Source organism: Puma concolor, chromosome D3, assembly GCF_028749965.1.
Source record: "Puma concolor isolate L17-30 chromosome D3, mPumCon1.1.hap2, whole genome shotgun sequence".
Lineage (NCBI taxonomy): Eukaryota > Metazoa > Chordata > Mammalia > Carnivora > Felidae > Puma > Puma concolor.
This window is the reverse complement of record NC_141678.1, coordinates 76,121,271-76,133,567: the sequence shown is the minus strand read 5'-3', so window position 1 is coordinate 76,133,567 and position 12,297 is coordinate 76,121,271. Positions and strand designations below refer to the sequence as shown.

Below are 12,297 nucleotides of genomic sequence, written 5' to 3'. Positions count from 1 at the left end.
CATTACATGAAAAGAAAGCTTAGGGAGGATGATTTGAAGCTTATAAGAGGCTGATTTACTTTTATTTCTTTTTTGCTAAATTAATTTTCTCAACTGAATTAGGTATCTGAACTCCGGATCTATGCTTTGCCATAATGATTTCATGACCATATGGCTGGAGCCTGGGAAGATACGAATAAAAACTATTACAAGTATAAATAAGGTATGATTTTATATCCCCAAAGAGTTTTCAATATACTCAGTATGAGTTGCCCAGATGAACAAGTGGCTTATCCTAAATATTTATGATATTACACAATTCTACCACACAACTGTTGCCTTTTTTCTCTTTGATGTCATACTACCAAGCTAACTTTTCCATTATTATCTTTTTAAAGATGGGACGGGGAGGTAAAACATGACAGCAAGGAAATTACTGCTCTAATGCTTTCTTGAAACTGAGTAAAATACTACCTGGCCATGCGACTACATTTCTGAGAGGCTGAGAGAGAGAAAGAGGTTTGAATGTGAGGATTTTGAAACCAGAGATATTCTGATAAAGCTGTTTGGGCATTCATTATGACATCCATCCACATTTCATAAATCTAGGAAACAAGATATTAAGTTTTAAAACTTTTTGTTTGGTACTTATTAGCAAGTAGTGGATTCAATAATACTTTCGTCCTATCCCTAAGCCTTACCCAGTGACATGACTTCTTTCCTTTCAGTGGAAAATTAATGTTTTATCTTTTTAGTCACACGAAGGACACTATATTGGGATGTCCTGCTGGTTTTGCTGGGCTCAGGTATGGGATGTCCTCTCTGTATACTGGCTTCAGAGAAGAAAGGGTACTGAAGGCTTCTGACACATATGAAGCTTCCCCACTACTAACTGATTAGTAAAAGGTTAGTTTCTCAAAGTTTTTCCTGTCTAAAGCATCAGGTCACTCTACTTTATCAAAGAAGGTAGGAATCAGCATTCAAAATCCAATTTCTTAGAATTGAAAATAAAAATCTGGAGAGTTTAAAAACACTACTTTATTATTCAATAATTACAGTGATTTAAGTACCGGGCATCACCATGTGTCTACACCTACATCTACACACTTAAGCACACACAATCTATTCCTTATTAGAGTAACATGGAACATAATATCTAACAAACGGTTTAAATATTCTGTGACGGCTAATAGGCATAGGAAAATAAAATTTCCAGAAGTATTTTCAAAATCTATGATTAAACTTTGCACAGATGTAGTGGTAATATTGCCTAAATCTTTCTGCAGAACAGGACTATAATTATCTCTCAAAATTCTCCTCCTCAAAACAAACCTGTGGTAAAATACATTAGTGTGGACAAAATTTACTTAAACTAGAATCTTAAAAGTTTTTGTTACGTTGGTCATCTTCTGTGCTCTGGATATCAACTTCAGGTTTCTGTATCATCTATAAACACCACAATTTATGGAAGAAAAAAAAGGCCAAAATCTATTCCTGGTATGAAAGCTTTAGTTTGCCTGGAAAGGGCTATATGTTACAGGTCTGCATTTTCATTCTCTACAATTTACTGCTAGAGTAATACTTCTAAATGATATAACAGTTCTAGACAGTGAAGGTCTAATGGCATGTTTTTATCTCTGGATTTCTTGTTAAACTTTATACAGCGTCTCTTTTAAAAGAAGAAATACATGCAGTCACTTCATAAGTGTCTACTCTAGGGACTGGCTGCTGCAGTAGGCCTATCTCTGCCGAGGGTTTCCAGAATCCACCAGACCTCTAGACTACTACTCTCCTGGAACCAGTTTTCTATTGAGGGCCTGTCAAGATCAAGGATAGTGAGATAGGCCTTATTTACCGCTACCCACAAAGGTATCAATGGATTGAAGAGCAGCATCCACTACAGTTTTTAAAATTATCCCAGCCTTGACCTGATCCTACGTGAAAGTCTTAAATTCCTCCAAACTTTGGAAGGGGGGTGTTGTTAGAATAAGGACTCGTGTGTGTGGAATCTTGTGAAATGGGATCTCAGTCTCCAGTTCCCTGCACTGATACCATGTCATTTGGGCAGCTTTCTTGGGTCACAACCTGGCGAGAGTCCCTTCATTATATTCAAATTAAAACAATGATCTCTGTTGCTTGGCCCATCACAAAGAAACTCGGCTAAGTTAGAGAATCCATTACCACCCAAGCATGTGAAAAAAGAATAAACTGGAATTCGGTAATGTTACAAAATGTATTTCTTGCTGGGGTTGGGCTGGTTACCATCCCAGAAGTTTAGTTCCTGATACCCACACTTTCATCAGCGCCCACATGCGGCCGGGGACATCCTCTTCAACCATAAATCAAGTCACATGTCTTATGTTCACAACCATCCCTCAAGACTCTACATGATGTGGTCCCACCTCTCAGACGTCATCCGCTCTCCCCTTGCTCACTCTGCTCTAACTATACTGATCTCCTTGTAGTTTCTCGAATATGCCAAGAGTGTTTCCACTTTGGAGCTTGAACACTTGCTGCTCCCTCTGCTTGAAAATCTCATCTGCCTGATGTCTCCATGGCTCAGATCATACAGTCACTTTGTTTAAGTCTCTGTTCCAAGATGATCTTGACAAAGGAGAGCTTCAGGGGGCATCTTGTCTAAGACAGCAGCCTTTCCTCCATTACTGTGTAGTCCAACATCCTATTTTTTCTTTATCTTTTGTTGAATGTATGAATACATAAATGTGGTCCAAACAAACAGTAAAAAGTCATGCAGTAGGAAGTTCAAACACTATGCCTATCCTTTGGGGACTAGTGTATAAACCGTGCTAAACATACTGGTTTTTAAGACCAGTATTTTATAGGGTCTAAAATAATGAGGTAAAGAAACAAAGGAAATAAAAACTGTCCAAAAAAGTTAGGCAGAAGTCAAGAAACAGAGAACGGCCCCATGATCACTCTAAAAATCTATTTTTAATTGAGACAAACAACTGCAGATTTACATGGAATTATCTGAAAAGGCCCCTGTAACCTGGATATATCAGCATGAGACCAACAGCTGCATAGTGGAAACTATTTAATTCTACCTTAGGGAACTAGAAAAGACTACCTAGGCTGAAACTCAAGAAGGCAAATATAGTCTAAGTAACGATGTATACACGAAAGTATGTATTTTTGGTATAAATGTTGTTACGGAAATAAAGATTATGCTAAGAATCTGCCACACAAAAATGTCAATGAACACGGTACTGTCACACACACAAAACAGAATTAACAGAAATAACTTATCAGTCATTAGTAAACACTGCAATAGGTTATCTTATTTCTCCAAAGCCCTATCTATGACTTCGACTCTTTAGGACTAAGTCACAATGGGGTGACATCCACTCCACAATGGAGCGGTTTATAGTGTGAAACACACATGTGAATTGAGTGCAGGATCCTGGAGCAAATCACTTTGCTTGTGAGCGTGCCAAGCACCCAGTGCCTGAGTCTTGAAAGAGCTTCGGTACTCTATAGTCTCCTTTGAATTGGTGATCTTTTTGTCTTTATTAAAAGTGGCCTTCAAATAAGAGAAAACTGATGTGAAATTTAAAAGTCAATTTGGAAACACACAGGAAAAGGAAACAGCAACTCTTAGCAAAAATATGATTTGGGAGGAAAACAGAAACCAGTAGAGTCTCTTTCTTCACTATGACTCTGGTAACCTGCAATAGTCTCAGGTTGTTACTACTTTTGTATCCTTGAGCGTTAAAAAATAAGAAACACTCTTCAAAAATCCAAGATTAATCCCCAACTTAACGTGAAACCATCTAAATGCTAAGGGTGTGCAGAACAGAATGTATGGAATGAATACGATTATTTACAATTTATAACTATTTACAATTATATCTGGCGCTGCCCCAAATACATGACACATGTATTTTCATAAGTAAATGAGGTATTAGGACTATTGAGTGGCTTTTAGAAATTCTTGATGTTGATTTAAAACCGTTCACAAACTTTTGACTCTTCTTGTTGAAAAGGTATTAAGGTAATAGGTACTTGTAAAAAAACTCAGGGGTGCCTGGGTGGCTCAGTCAGTTAAATGTCCAATTTCGGCTCAGGTCATGATCTCACGACTTGTGAGTTCGAGCCCCGAGTTGGGCTCTGTGCAGAGAGCTCAGAGCCTGGAGCCTGCTTCAGATTCTGTGTTTCCCTCTCTCTTGCCCCTCCCCCACTTGCACACTGTCTCTCTCTTAAAAGTAAATAGACATTTAAAAAATAGTAAAAAAATAAATAAAATAAAAAACTCAAACACCGCCATTATGTATATAATAAAAAGTCAGTCCTCACTCTCATGGTAACCCCTTTCCTCGCCAATGGTTGACTACAATTAACGATTTGGTGGATCTTCTGAGAGTTTTTTCTAGTTTTGGTTACAGAAATGATATCGTATTATATTTATTTCTTAAATATTTGTGATTGGCAAATATAACCTGATAACAACTGCAAATTATTTGAGCTTCAGCTCCAAGTTGCTGATACAAACAACAGGGGTTTTGGTTCGAAACTCTTTATATCATTTCAAACAGTCTGAAAATTAAATATTCTTCCTGTGATACAGTGGAATGGGATACTCCCTAGAAGTGGCAGAGGTTTGTTTTATGAAGAATTTTAATACTGAAAGACAGCCATCTGTCGGGGAGTTTTTCTTAGGAGCAGGGAAGTGGACTAAAATGGTTTTAGAGGGACTTCTACTCACCCGAGCATACGAGTAACATCTAGAATTATTTATTGTAAAAAGAGGACTACAAAATGGTAACTAAGTTAAGAATTTTCCTGGAAGTTAGGATAGAAGCTGCTTTACATTCCATTATTGTTATCACCGTACGGGATAAGAACAAACCACAGGTTTAGAGGAGTTTTTTAAAAAAAATGAGCTCGGGGCACCTGGGTGGCGCAGTCGGTGAAGCGTCCGACTTCAGCCAGGTCACGATCTCGCGGTCCGTGAGTTCGAGCCCCGCGTCGGGCTCTGGGCTGATGGCTCAGAGCCTGGAGCCTGTTTCCGATTCTGTGTCTCCCTCTCTCTCTGCCCCTCCCCCGTTCATGCTCTGTCTCTGTCTGTCCCATAAATAAATAAAAACGTTGAAAAAAAAATTTTTTTTTAAAAATAAAAAAAATAAAAAATAAAAAAAATGAGCTCATGCACTGTTCTAAAGCAGACAGTGTTCGTCTCCTTACTGGATTCTAAGTGCCCATTTAGGGTGAATAGAGCTGATTCAGCTTTTCACTTGAAAAGAGGATCAATCAGTCTGTCTACATAATAACAAAGTTAAGAAAACGTAAACTGGCTCTGAAAATATAGACTTTTCATTCTTCTGTCTAGATTCTTTTTCCCATTCAGTTCAAAACTACTTATTTTACCTTGTTTTTTTGTGTGTATCTGTTATAGCTTTAATGTTTTCCCAATGGTTACTTTATCATTATTTTTATTTGAATTTTCTAATATACAACAAATTTAAAGAAATACACACTCATTGTAAAAAAGAAACCCAGAGAATATAGACAAACAGTTAAGAAAGGAAAGTTACCCTTGACCACCAATCTCCTCCAGCACCCCAGGCACTCAAGGAAAATGCTTTTCCCAGGATTTTTTTTCCTTTTCATATGTATTGTACGTGTACATGCGTGAATATTGACCCTTACATATAGTTTTCTTCTTCAAAAAATGATTTTATTTTACCTACTCTTCTGAAACTTTGCTAGTTTGTCTTCTACTGATACCTTTCTATATCAGTAGAAACGGATTGACCTCAATCTTTTTAATGGCAGTATGATGTGCCACAGTTCTGGTATCTTTTAATGGAAACAAGTGTTGGTAAACAATAATTACATTTAGAGGGCATGAACAACTAAAAGTGTTTTATCATAAAGTACATTTTCTATATAAGATCATACTAAGAGGTTTTAACATAAAGTACATTTTCTATATAAGATCATACTTTTCCCAACAAAAGTCAGCTGAGAGATAATCAGTTAAATCCAGCAAAACCACAAAAACATTTTACTTTTTAATGTTTATTTATTTATTTTGAGAGAGTGTGTGTGAGCAGGGGAGGAGCAGAGAGAGGAAGAATCTCAAGCATGCTTTGTGCTGTCAGCACAGAGCTCAACATGGTGCTCGATCCCATGAACTGTGAGATCATGACCTGAGGTGAAATCAAGAGTCAGACACTTAACTGCCTGAGACACCCAGGCACCCCAAAAACATTTTAAATTTCAAGGGGCTCCTGGGTGGCTCAGTCGGTTAAGCATCCAAATTCAACTCAGGTCATGATCTCACGGTCCACGAGTTTGAGCCCTGCGTCAGGCTCTTTGCTGACTGCTCAGAGCCTGGAGCCTGCTTGGGATTCTATGTCTTCCTCTCTCTCTGCCCCTCCCCTGCTCGTACTCTGTCTCTCTCTCTCTCTCAAAAATAAGTAAAACATTAAAAAAAATTTTAAATAAAAAGAATTCAATGTCAATACTCCTAAAATGCAGACGATTTTTCCATTTACAGTAAATTAGAGTAATTTATATCCTGAGCCCTTTAAAGTTTCCTCCTTACTACTACAAGTCTCTAATATGTACTAAGAAATCCAAGTATTCACGCCGTTAAATATTTTCTCTGGTCTATGCACAGATTGTTTGAAAACTTCTTCATTCTTGGCAATGAAACATGTAACGCAGAAGAATGCACACCGTAATTTCTGCAAAGTGAGCCCTGACTCATCAGTCAGAGATTCACCATCACATTTAACATAAGATTTCATTCAATGACCACCAATTCTGCATATGGAAGTAGCTCAGATTTTGGAGTCAGAAGGACTGGTCTCCCTGATAAACATCTACTCATCTTTGTAAACTCGGCTAAGACATCACCAACTCTCCTTTTTCCAACTACACTACTACCTGGTCCCTCCTCTGTGTCATACCACCTGGAATTCTTCTATGTGTCCCAGATGCCCTCTTACCGTAGCACTGTGACCTTTCTCTGCTTCACCATCCTGCCTCTGCCAAGCCAACTTCAGGGCTTTTGAAGCAGCGACAGTGCAGTGCCTGACTGACCAGATGTAGCCGGGCAGCCCGCACTGACTCGGCACAGCCCCGTGTACAGAGCAGGCACACATTAAATGTCTGCTGAATAAGTGAACAAATTCTAAAATACTTTCAGAAAATTTTAATCGCGAAAAGCCACACAATTGCTTAAAAAGTATTTTACTTTGTTAAATCAACTGAACTCCATTTAGTGACCCCTATTTTTTTTTTTAAGTTTATTTTTATTTAAGAGAGAGAGAGAGCAAGCGGGGAAGGGCAGAAGGAGGAGACAGAATCCCAAGCAGGCTCTGTGCTATCGGCAGATAGCACTGACAGCACAGAGCCCAATGCAGGGCTCGAACCCACAAACCACGAGATCGTGACCTTAGCTGAGCCGAAATCAAGAGGCAGATGAACCGACCGAGCCACCCAGGCACCCCTACTGAGTCCTATTTCTTCAGTGATCCCTTTTTTCTAATTTTGGCATTGGGTACTGAGATTTATCATTTACATGGCAAAACCCAGTCAATTAAAATATTTTCTTTTCATATTAATTTTCAATCCTAAAAATAAACACCATCTAGTGTTATTTAAAATAATTAGACGGTATAAGCCATATCAGAGTGACTAATTAAAATTTCTCATCACTGAATGATTGAGAATGATATGCTGTCATCAAAAATAAATACTGAAGGCTCAACATTACACATCACTTAAGTTCATATTGATTTCTTGATTTTTTATAATGAATAATTATATGCTTTTAAAAGAAGTGGACTTTACTTTTCAGAGCAGTTTTAGTTTCACAGTAAAACTGAGCAGAAAATACAGAGTTTTCCCATATACTCCTGCCCCCCCCCCCCCCCCAGACTCCCTCATTATCAACATCTACCTTCCGAGAGTGGTCCTCTTTTTTTTTTTTTTTTTTAGAACTAATGAACTTCCACTGACACATTATCATCAGCCAGAGTCTACAGTTTACATTAGGATTCACTCTTGGTATCGTACATTCTAGGGGTTTGGACAAATGTAGAATGATGCATCCACCATTACAGTACCACACAGAGTAGGTTCTCTGCCCTAGAAATCCTCTGTGCTCTGCCCATTCATCTGCTCTTTCCCACTAACCCTTGGTAACCACTGATCTTTTCATTGATTCCACAGCTTTGCCTTTTTCAGAATGTCAAATGGTTGGAACCACCCAGTATGTAGCCTTTTCAGATTGGCTCCTTTCACTTAGTAATTAGCATTTAAAGTTCTTTCATATCTTTAATGGCTTGACAGTTCATTTCTTTTTAGTGCTGAATATTTCATTGTCTACAAGTACCATAAATAATATGGTGTTAAAAGCACAATGGTGATACTATGTGAAACCTATGCTCTGACTTCTACCTAAGTGGCTTTTTCCACAAAACTTTATCAGGCTAAAACAAATAGCATAATAAAACAGGAATTCCTTGTTTCTTCTTTTTAAAATATTTAACTTACTTTTCATATTAGTTGAGTCTTTTGTTCATTAAATAATCTAGTGTAGGTTCAGATTTGATACTTAATTACTTCAAAGAATTTTAGGGAAGGCATTAAAGCAGCTGTAGCATTCCTATATTAGGAGCATATGACATAACATGTTTCAGAACTTTATTATGAGATAGAGTGACTGGTAATCATATATTAATAAGTCAGTAATGAGGAAAAATTTTTCACATTTTTGAGTTGTACCTTGTCTCAGGTTATTAGGAAGCCTCTCATTTTATAGAGGAGGAAACTGAAGCCCACAGACATGCCCAAGGCTGTCCAGTTGGGTGTGGCAGAGGCAGGGGCCCCCACAATCTAGAACCCATCTGCCACGGAAGGCAGCCCACAGCCACTCTTAGAGTGGCCGTTCTTAAAGCACGCTCTGCTTTGGACCCGCTTTCACAGGAACACTAAGATGCTATGTTCCCTTTTCACTCTCATTTTCTCACGAGTGTATAGTTGGCTTTTCCAAATGCTACAGGATGTGAGCTATCACAGGCAGAAGCAGATAGGAGAATCTGGCAGGCTTCTATTAATGGTAGATTGGAAAAAACAAAACAATGCCATTCTTCTAATTTGCTTTGTCTTGGAAAATATAGTTTTTCATTAAAATGTTATCTGCATAAACATTTAATGGGTTCCTTTTAAATTTCTTAATTTTAATTTCTAACATGCCAAATATTGACAGTTATAATCCACATAAACAAAAATTTTGGGGGGTTCTCAATAATTTGTAAGTATAAAGGGGTCCTGAGACTTTAAAAAGGGTTGAGAATTGTTGACATAGTGTCTATCTTTGAAAAAGTAGGCTTGATGGGGCGCCCGGGTGGCTCCTTTGGTTAAGCTTCTGACTTCCGCTCAGGTCATGATCTCACGGTCTGTGAGTTCGAGCTCCGCATTGGGCTCTGTGCTGATGGCTCGGAGCCTGGAGCCTGCTTCAGATTCTGTGTCTCCCTCTCTTTCTGCCCCTCCCCCGTTCATGCTCTGTCTCACTCTGTCTCAAAGATAAATAAACATTAAAAAAAAAAAGAAAAGAAAAAGTAGGCTTGCTCTCATTCTCTCGCTCACATATATATATAGGTGTGTGTGTGTGTGTGTGTGTGTGTGTGTGTGTGTGTGTGTGTGTGTTTGTGTGTGTGTGTGTATACAGAATATAGATCTTAAGATTTCATATACATTCTGTACCTTTGAGAATTTGGTTTCGATGAAACAAAAGCAAGCTAAACACTTAATAAGCACTTAGGCTGCTAAGAAGAGACTACAGGGTAACTTTGGAATCAACAGGATGAGGCAAGATTTAGGACTGGGAAGAGGCAGGAAAGAAATTGAGAAGGGGAGGCTGCAATGGGAGAGGTGAGAGGGGGTGGAGAGGCCCGGGTGTGCCTGCCCTCGCTCTATCCCAGGGATGGATCCTCTGAGGCAAGAGGGTGGAGAGGTCTGGGCGTGCCTGCACTACCCCCCTGTCCCAGGGGCGATCCTCTGAAGCCTCCCTGCAGGCACAGAGTCTTGGAGTGCATTCCCCCAACGGCTAGGGTTGCTGGGAACACAACAGGAAAGCAACCAGAAAAGGCCCCTGTTCTCACACACCTAACGACTAAGCGTCGATATGAACAAGGTGACTTCAGATGATATAAACTCTATGAGATAAAATGGCAACGTGACAGCGATGGCGAGGAGGGTGTGTGAGACGGGGAGGGCGGGGGAGTGGACCTGAATGATGAGACCAAAGAGGCCGCATCAAGATCTGGACGAGGAGTGTTCCGCCAGAGGGAGTAGCGGGAACAGAAGTTCCAAGAAGTAAGCGTGGCGCTACTCAAGTCAGAGAAAGAAGACTGAGGTGCTATCAGCACGCTGAATTTGAGACTGCGATTTCAAGAAATGCAGGTCTAACCCATTTAATATAATATCACCTGTAATGTGAGCCCTAACTGGTGGGGAGTTTTGCTGCCAGGTAGTATATATCACAGTGCTCTGAGTTGCACCCCATGTCCAGGGCTCTTTAAGGAGGCCCTCTTCTTCTTTTTAAAAAAATTTTTAATGTTTATTTATTTCTGAGACAGAGAGAGAGACAGAGACAGAGACACAGCATGAGCAGGGGAGGAGCAGAGAGAAAGAGAGACACAGAATCTGAAGCAGGCTCCGGGCTCTGAGCTGTCAGCATAGAGCCAGATCCGGGGCTCGAACTCATGAACCATGAGATCATGACCTGCGCTGAAATTGGACGCTCAACCGTCTAAGCCACCGAGGCGTCCCAAGGAGGCCCTCTTCTGAGAGCAGCACTGCGCTGTGGGCAGAGTGAGGAAAGCAGAAAAGTAAAGCATCCTTTAAAGTAAGTAGAACATAAGAGACTCTTAAAAACTGAGAACAAACTGAGGGTTGAAGGGGGGGTGGAAGGGGAGAGTGGGTGATGGGTATTGAGGAGGGCACCTGTTGGGATGCGCACTGGGTATTGTATGGAAACAAAAAATTTGACAATAAATTTCATATTTAAATAAAAAAATAAATGAAAATACTAATAAATAAACAAATAAATAAAGTAAGTAAGTAAGCAAGCAAGCAAGTAGAATCGATTTTAGGATTTGCATGGAGACTCAGAGAAGCTAATCCCTGGTCTTTGTCAAGTCTAGCCCACCTCCTCCCCAGGCGCTGGGTCCCAGGAAAGGTTATGACGTAACCTTTCTATCTCTGGGATCTAAGGGGTGCACAAAGTACGTATGAGAGTTTTAATTAAGAAGAAGTAAGTTTCACGCTTCGGTCCAACAAAAGGCTAGTTTGCTAAATCAGCGGTTCTCAAAGGGGGATCTGCGGGTGGGGGCCTCGCGCTCCTGGCAAAAGTTTGCGAGAGCAAAACTACTTCTGGAAGATACTGAGACGTCACGTGACCCGTTCATTGAGTTGACGCTGCTCTGATGATGTAAAAGCAGTGAAAAGTAAAGCTGCTGGCACGGCGGCCTGAATCAAGGCCGCGGCACCAAACTCTACCGACTGTTGTTACATTCCCGCAGCCACGCGCTGGCAGTAAAGAGAACTAAACAAGTTCAGTGTTGAACTGAATATGCAGTGTGATCCAATGGCGAGTGTGCAGAAAGCACTTCTGGCATACGCTGAAGCCTGACGGTTGTGTCAGGAAAGGACACTGGCAGGGCTGAGGTGCAAAAGCTACAAACCAGCCGTTCTTCACACGACACCATTCGTGCTTGAACGTACAACCCAGAGACACGCTGTGCATATTTGGACTTGAGCATTCGGCAGACATTTTCTTGAAAATGAACTACTTTATTCCTGTCCAGAGAAACCACCAACAGAATTTGCTGTCAATGATAAGACTGACGCTCTCAGGTAAAAATTAGAATTCTAGCTTCCCAATTCTCACTGACTTTTTGATGAGATCAACGGTAATATTAGCCAAGTGTTTTGGTAATGTGTGCTGCAATGTAACAATATATGGACAATCCCCCAAATTCAGCTACCAATATTTTCCAAAGGCAGATGCGTAATGTTATAAAGTCACCCAGAGGGGAAAGACCCTCTCAAAGTGCAAGATATACCAACGGATTAAATATAACAATATGAAAAGTTTGTTATGATTACAGAGTCTACATTGCAGCTAACCTTTAAAAATGACTACATGCTGAGTTTTAGTGAACTGCTAAAGAAGATGCAAAATCATCTTAAAAGGCTATTGAAATGTTCCTCCTGTTTTCAACTCTATGTCTATGTGAGGCCAGATTTTTCACCACGTACTTCAATTAAAACAACATATGG

At 39.9% G+C, this 12,297-nt stretch overlaps 1 protein-coding gene across 5 annotated transcripts in view; it reads right to left on the bottom strand.

Moving 5' to 3' along the window:
* The window catches only part of WDR7 (WD repeat domain 7), a 353,231-nt gene that overhangs the window by 72,699 nt on the left and 268,235 nt on the right, over window positions 1-12,297 (bottom strand). The window lies entirely within an intron of this gene.